Source organism: Polypterus senegalus, chromosome 11 (assembly GCF_016835505.1).
Source record: "Polypterus senegalus isolate Bchr_013 chromosome 11, ASM1683550v1, whole genome shotgun sequence".
Lineage (NCBI taxonomy): Eukaryota > Metazoa > Chordata > Cladistia > Polypteriformes > Polypteridae > Polypterus > Polypterus senegalus.
The window spans coordinates 81288830-81296994 of NC_053164.1; the positions used below are offsets into that span (position 1 = coordinate 81288830).

The window sequence follows — 8165 nt, forward strand, 5'->3', positions numbered from 1 at the left end:
GAAGACGAAAACAATTATATATAGATATATACTATATGACATACATTCAGTGTTGCATGAAAACGTTGCATGAGGCGAAGAATGGACATTTATAAGAGTATTATAGTGAGAGTTGTGTCGTCACCCGTATTATTAAAGCTCTTCTTTGCAATATTATGCATTCTACAAGTCGGCATTTGTATGATGTATAATTTATAATTTTATTTTTTGCCACAAAGTATTATCGGGTACAATCATTTAACATGTATTGATCATCTACAAACATTCATTTCAATGGGAATTCTGTCGAGTTTTTGAACTCTGTTGATGCCATATGTAGGCTACTTCAAACGGGACCTCGATAAATAAATAATGAGTCGAAGCTTTGAGCAGACATGTGTAGTACTGAGACTGCGTCATGATGGAGAAGCATCCACTTGCAGAGCCACAGCACCATACGTCACCGCAGTTGTAGACCCCCGTTACGGACCCGGAAGTGACGTCTCTGTCATTTCAGGACTTACTGTGAAGGGTCCGGCTGCAGGTCGCAGACTTGGCCTTCCACGCCTCCTGCCTTTCACAGTCCGCCCCACAACCGGCCAGAGTCCGTAGAAAGAGATGGAGAAGAGCTGCTGTACAGTTTTTCCAATTCGAAAAAGAAAAGGAGCTGAAAACGTTTTCCGACACGGAACAATAGCACAGCAGAACCAGGTATGGACTCACAGAATAAAAAGCTCAGTATATTTAAAGAAACTTTAGATTCATTAAACAAAACTAATAAGATGTACGATTATATACTGTATAGCGAATCCAAGTGTTCTCTGTTTATCGTCATTACTGACATGTCGTATTTTTAAGCATATCGTTTTAACTATTTTTACCTCTTGTATTATTTCTTTTTAATATTTGCCATATTATTTCATCTATATTAACTTTTTCACTTATTTATGAGATGTTATGTAGAGAATCTGCAATGTTAGTGTACAATATGAAAGGTATTTATATTTAACGTTAACGTGTGTTAAATATCTTATTTAACTTGATTTTTCTGTAGTTAAGTTAGGTATTTATAAAAGCACGTTAGCGCTTTCTGCCAAATTAGTATTACGTATTATTTTAGTCGTGATTTCCACAGTCACATTTCTCCATAAAGGCAGAGAATATAAAAACAACTTTGATTACATTGAATGAATCCAAGTGCCCTCTTTGTAAAAAGCAAGGAGACCACAGCATCCTGCTGCCTGCCTTCAGAGTCATGAAGGCCACATTGTCAATAATGCAGGTAGTTTACTGTGTGTATGCCACGAGTGTGTGCTTGCAAACAATACTGACGTTTAGATTTCTGAACTTGAACTTTTTTAAATACATATTAAGAAGCTGAGCATTTTCCATTGTTTGGCAGGTTTTACTAGTAACAAGTGGGCAATTCTATTGTTGTTTTTGTTTAAATGTCATTGTCAACAGTTTACTGTATGTTTGTATTTAATATTTTTCTTTGACTATTTTTTTTTACCCCCTTATATTAGGGCTTCCCTAGTGTTTGCTTGGTGTGTGTGTGCCCTGCGGTGGGCTGGCGCCCTGCCCAGGGTTTGTTTCCGGCCTTGAGCCCTGTGTTGGCTGACCCTGTAGGTAGGATATAGCGGGTTGGATAATGGATAGATGGATGGATGTATTAGGGCCTTCTAAGTCAGATGAATGGTCATTACTGGGAAATTTCCATGTTGATGGTGTGACCTTTTCATATTGTAATTATCTTTTTTTGTATGTCTGTATTTAATGTTTTGTCCAGGTTTCCAAAGGACCATTCTGTGGTGTCTCTGTATTTCATCCTCGAGGTCCCCTTCAATTTTAATGATGTTTGTCTGAACTTTAGTCCTCCCTTCTTTCATTGTAGTATTTGTATAGGGAGGCTTATATCTGGTTGCTGGTTCCCATTTTTGTCACCTTCTACAATTTGTATTATGTTTAATTTATTATATTTGATTTCAGCCATAGTGGTTTTGAAGTTCCAGAAACACCTACCTTTCAAAATCCAGATATTTTAAATGTATGTTTATAATGGTTTGCATAAATATTTTTGTAACATTAAACTCCTTTTAACAACGTGACTCTGCTCAGTTCTCTTTAGAATGACATGCCAGCTTTGAGGAAGTGCTGGTGTAGAATGTTACTTGAGAACTCCAGCATCAAGGGGTAAATGAAATTGAAATTTCCTTTAATAACTTTTATTCACTTCTGTGGTAATGTGGCAAATAAACTTAGCCATATTGTAAATCAAAGACAAATAGTCAGAATGTTTACCATTATAAACTTAGTGCTTCTTTTTGAAATCACTGAAGTAACTGCGCACATCAGACTGAGCGAGCAAATGTCTTTCTAAATGAAGGCCAAGAACCAAAGAAAAAATTAGAAGGTACAGAAATATTGGACAGCCAGGACAGGGTCATTTATTGTGCTTATTCTTTTGGTTCTTTTTTTAACATTTCCTTAGGTAAATATTATGTTCTCTGTTTTTAGGTTTAGGCTTTATTGAGCCATTAAAGAGAAGACAGAGTAAAGACTTGGCACTACATCTTAAATGAAAAAAAGTCTTGCTATTCTGTTCCATAGCACTGCGTTCTGCAGGTTTCAGGTCTTTTCTTTTAGAAGAAACGTCAGCCTCCCTTCTCCAACATTCAGCACAGGGCACCGATGAACAGGTACAGACACCTCACTTTATAAACTTCCATAAGAAAGATGAATTACATTTTGTTGATGCTGGCTTACAATGTCTATGGTATAGTGAATAAAATATATAAAAAGACTTCATGCTTGTCTCAGATGCCGACTGTTAATCGTTAAGCAGTAGCCTGTTTTAGATCTTCTGACAAACTATAGTGCTAGTACAACTCTTAACGGACTTAAAACATTTGAAAAGCATTGTATACTTTGTTAATAATAGTGTATGGTAAGAAACATTGAAGACTTGTAGAATCTGTGATCGAAAGCAGTATTGTTAACAATGTATAACAAATTAAATATACTGTACATTATTTTTTTTTACTTTCCTTGTAAATGTGGAGGAAAAGGCTATAAGCTTTATGATGACCATTTAAAGAATTTTCTTTCTTTTTTTTTTTTTTAAATAAAATGTATTACAGCAACACAGAATCCTTCAGCATCTTACCAAGGCAGAGAAGTGGTGTGCTGAGAACATTTCTGTGTTCAGGGGGCACATCTCACTCCCTGCATTACTGTCAATGGAAAAAGACGACATTGAGGAGGCCCTTCAGAAATTTGATTTGCTAGCTGAATTTCCAGAAGAAGAGGAGAGGGAATATGTCCTTAGGCCCTTCATCAACCTTTATTTCACATATGGAAGACATGCATCTGTTTTTAGATAACGTGAGAGGAAAAAGGAAAATGACTGTGTTTTGTCAGAAAATGTAACAAACATACATGTCCCTCATTGTTCAGTTACAACCTACAACTCTTGTTCTATATTTTATATATTCTTTAACTTTTTTGTAATAAATGTTGCAAACCAACTTCATCTTTACAGTCCATTGTCTTAGTGTTATATATTAAAATAATGTTTTATAAAGCAGGGCAAGGCAATTTTTATTTATAAACCACATTTACAACAGCAGCCAGAACTAAACCAAAGTGCTGTACAAGAAAGGGTAAAGAAGCAGTTCAAATATACTGTATTGTAGTGTAAAGTCACAAAACTGCAAGAATAACCAACCATTACATAAAAGATAAACTTAAAATACACATACATACATATTTCTAATCATGAATGTACGTGAGCCAACATATACAAACAATGTCAACCTTTTGCAGGGTCAAATGGCAGCAAGAAGAAATAAGACTTTAACGATGACTTAAAAATGGCCTGTGCTGGAGCAGACCTAACATAATAAGGTGAGCCATTCCAGAGAAAAGGAGCAGCCACAGCAAACACCCGATTCCTCCTTTGCTACATCCTCGACCTCGGCACAACTAAGAGCATCGGGCTGGTAGACCGCAGGGCTCTTGTTGGCACATACAAGTGAAGAGGTTCCAAGAGGCAAGATGGGGCTGATCCACTCAAACATTTGAAAACAACAAATAGAATTTTAAAATCAATTCTGAAATGGACCAGAAGCCAATGAAGCGAGGTCAGTATTGGTGAAATATGGCCACACTTACAAGAGCCATTCAATAAGCGAACATCAAAGTTGTGGAATAGTTGTAGGTGTTGTAACAGGGCGTGGCCAACACCTACATACAAAGAACTGCAATAGTCCAAATGAGATGTTGTAAAAGCTTGGATGAGCTGTCATAGCTCACACCTGGGCTAACTGAAGATTTATGATACATACTGTATATGGCAAGGGGTCCAAAAGCAACATCAGAGACACTCAAACTTTCTTAAATTTTGGACAACATGATCACAGTTTTATTATCATTTAGTTTAAGAAGATGCAATACTATCCAGGTTTTTATATCATTCAAGCATGCATGTAGGGTCTGTATTTTCTCACTTTAATTTTAGTGGCAAATATATTTAAGTGTCATCAGTATAGAGAAGCCATACTTGTTAACAATGGAGCCTAAAGGTAACATGCATATCAAAAAGTGAACTGGTCCAAGGATGGAACCGCACAAGTAAGAGGAGCTACAGAGGATGAGAACTCACTCAAATCAATAGAAACACTCCTATTTCTTAGATAAGATTCAGACCATTAAAGGGCATTACCTTGGATGTCTACAAACTGTTCAAGGCAGGATATAAGAATCATAAGAGCCACGGCATCAAAATCTGAGGTAAGATCTAGCAGGACAAGAATGGCAGAACCTCCAGGATTAGTAATTGGGAAGAGGTCACTATAAACCTTTAACATGGCTCTTTTAGTGATGCAAGAATATCTGTATCTGGATTGGAATTTCACCAGAAAACTATTTTCATCTAGAAATGTTTGAGTTAAGACAACTTTTTCTAAGACTTTAGATAAAAAAGGCAGTTTAGAAATTGGCCTGAAACTTGACACATTAGAGGGTCCTTATTTTGTTTTTTATACTACGTTTCTGCACCACAGTGTGTTTCAAAGCAGCAGGAACACAACCAGAAATTAAGCTAGCATTTATTAAGGTAACAATACTTGGTGTGACAGAATCAAAAACCCCTTAAGTAATCGAGAAGGGACACTGACCAGGGGGCAATTTGTAGGATTCAGGCGTTGCACCAAATCAGACAACAGAGATGACGACACACGCAGACACAAAGTGGTCAAAGACAGCTGAACACACTATGGAAAGAGATGAATCTGAACAAGCAGTGAAACCGATGACCTAATAACGGTAATCTAATTTACAGAAAAGTATATCCCCGTTTGGAGAGTAAGTTGGGATATGCGACAAATGACAAATTCCTAATACAAGAAATGATATATGGTGATTAAAGGATTTAAAATCACTAAAAAATGGATTTGTAATTATTGCATTGACCCAAACAAAGCATTTTTAAAGTTAAGTTTAAACTCTGTTAATTCAGTTCCAAAATAAATAAAAAAGACAGTTTACGGAAGTGCAGCTTTCAATAATGAAAATTTTTACATTTCTTTAGAAAAACAAACGATATAATATCTATTAAGCAATTTAAGAGATTTGCTTCACTTTTTTTGTTAAGTACATACTTATAAGTAAAGGTCCCATGGAGAACAATTATGTATTAAAATTAAAAACCAGGTAAACGTTTGAAAGTTTAATAACTCCACTTGAAATTTATCAACATTATAGCAGCAGCGTAGAACAAAATAAAGAAAACACAATTCAAGACAGACAATGGAAATGGATGTACCCATGAACTGTATTAAGCTGGATCATTTAAATAACTGTTCAATACAAACAATTTCAAAAGTTTCTTTTACTGAGAACTCGAAAGTTTAGACCTTCATTTTCATGCCTGTTGATTGTTATGTTGTGTTATTGATCATCATTTATTTTGTAACATAAATTAATGTCATTAACGGAATTTTCCTACATTGAACGAGGTTCCAGAAATAATGTCAGACATGCCGTTTAGTACAAAAGTACCATAAAAATACTTTCAAATATTTTGAATGATAGAATGCACTATAATAGCAGTTAGAGCAACCACATTCATATTTAGTATGGTGTTTCCTTAATCTAAAAATATGTTACCCACTTTCTTTTAGCTATATCGAATCCTGACTCATAAATTATAAAACTGTTTTTTGTTTCTAAAAGTAAATACGAGAGTAATACCATAAAGAGAAACTCGGATTCTTGCCTCGAGATTGCAGGAAGTCATATTAATATCGTCTTTTAGGTTTACATGGTAAATCAACGTTACTAGTTTTTCAACGAAAGCGATGTGACAGAGAACGGACGCAAATGCTGGGGGCGTGGAAGGCCGAGTCTGCGACCTGCAGCCGGATACAATTGGACTGACTTCGTAAAGTTACTTTCGGAAGGTTTCGGCAAAGCCCGGAAAGTAACGTCGGGTGAAGGACCCGTTCAGAATTTAAGCGACAAAAACGAGAAGAAAAAAAAGAGTATATCAGACCAAATAATACGCATCATTGTGAAGTTCAGAGGGTTACTGCCATCACGTCGTGTCATACATCAAACTAAACAATACGGATCGTTTCTGTGAAATATTATTATTAACATTTAGGGTTGTGTTCGGGTTTGTGGGAACCATTTAACACAGTGGTTTCCAAACTCGGTCCTGGGGACCCACTGTGGCTGCAGGTTTTTGTTCCCACCAGATTCATAATCAGTGATAATTATTGATTACAACTGATCTCATTTAATTAGCTGGTCTTTTTTTATTCTTCTCTTATTCTGAATTCAGAAAAACACAACAGTATGGTTTTTTACATTTATAAGACACTTAGAAATATTCCTATTATTTTCTAAAGCTATAAATGCTTAACTCTCTATTGTTGTTTTCCTATTTTTTCCCCTTTTCCTGTGTAGTTTGTTCCCTTCTTTTAACCCTAATAGTGACAATTAACAACCAGCATAGCAGACACCTGGGATGATGAAAGCTGCAATGACCCACTAATTAGTAAATAATCAATTAAATAACCAGAGCACCTGGAAAAGCGGAATGAAAATTAGGTTGAAAATACTGTTAACAACTTTAAAAAATTACATATTCCCCATAAAACTGCTTAGTCCATTTTAATAAAAAAATCTACCAACCTTAGTTTTGTAATTTCTACATTGATTCCAAAACACAGAAACTGGGAAATAACGACACACTTAATTAGGCTAAGAGTCCAATGAAAAACGGATGTTGGTTGGAACAAAAACCAGCAGCCACAGTGGGTCCCCAGGACCGAGTTTGGGAACCACTGATTTAACATGTCGGCAAAACTAAAATCATCAAGATCTGTGTTAATTGAAAATAGTTTTTCGTTTACATTCATGAAGTGAAATATACAATGTAATTACAATGTTTGTACCACGTTAGAGTTTAGTAAAACGCTTATAATAAAAGTGATTACGTTTTTTTTTAAATGTACTAGGGATGTGTGCAATATTGTACTAAACCAATTTAGAATAAACATTTAAGCCAATTTAATATTTTTAACCATGTATGTGAAGAAAACGGCAATACATATTCTACACTGAATTATGCTATATATTAATTGCATTATAAAGAACTTCTCTAGTTTTTGTCACTTATTATTATAAACGATGGGCCATGAAAAGAAAAAAAATAAAATACTAATAAGAACACAATTTATTTATATAGCACCCTTCCTGTGCCCAAAATTCAGAAAGAACAACAGGACCTACATAACATTGGCTATAAATAATATCTCACTAAATAAAGATACATACAGGATATACAAAACATTCAAATAGAATAAAAGACTAAAATACAACATAAAAATCTTGAACAAATAGCATACATTGTGATAAAAATGTAAACCCCGAGTACCTGGACAGATAAAGGGGGTAAACTGAAAGAAGGGGCCGAATGTCAGGTCTGTTTAATGTCCTCCTAAACAAATGAGTTAAAAACAAATGAAGGGAGTAAGCTGATGTCATTCATTTTGGGAGGTCAGTCCACAGTCAGGGCGCTATATAGAGCTGAAGGCCCTGCTGTCACCCACAGAGTGCAGGTTAGTGACGGGCACCGAATGAGAGGAGCGCAGTGGGCAGGTCAAGAACAGAATTTGATA

The 8165-nt window shown here is 35.5% G+C and overlaps 1 long non-coding RNA gene across 2 annotated transcripts; it reads left to right on the top strand.

Annotated features, from left to right (window-relative positions):
• Positions 1–468: 468 nt before the first annotated feature.
• Positions 469–3416, top strand: LOC120539263. 2 transcript variants are annotated; one of them, XR_005635581.1, is made up of 4 exons: positions 469–690; positions 2098–2172; positions 2497–2678; positions 3120–3416. It is a non-coding gene; the product is annotated as an uncharacterized LOC120539263 (long non-coding RNA). The 2 variants fall into 2 exon arrangements; XR_005635580.1 differs by lacking the exon at positions 2098–2172 and having other exon boundaries at positions 474–690.
• The last annotated feature ends 4749 nt before the right edge of the window (positions 3417–8165 follow it).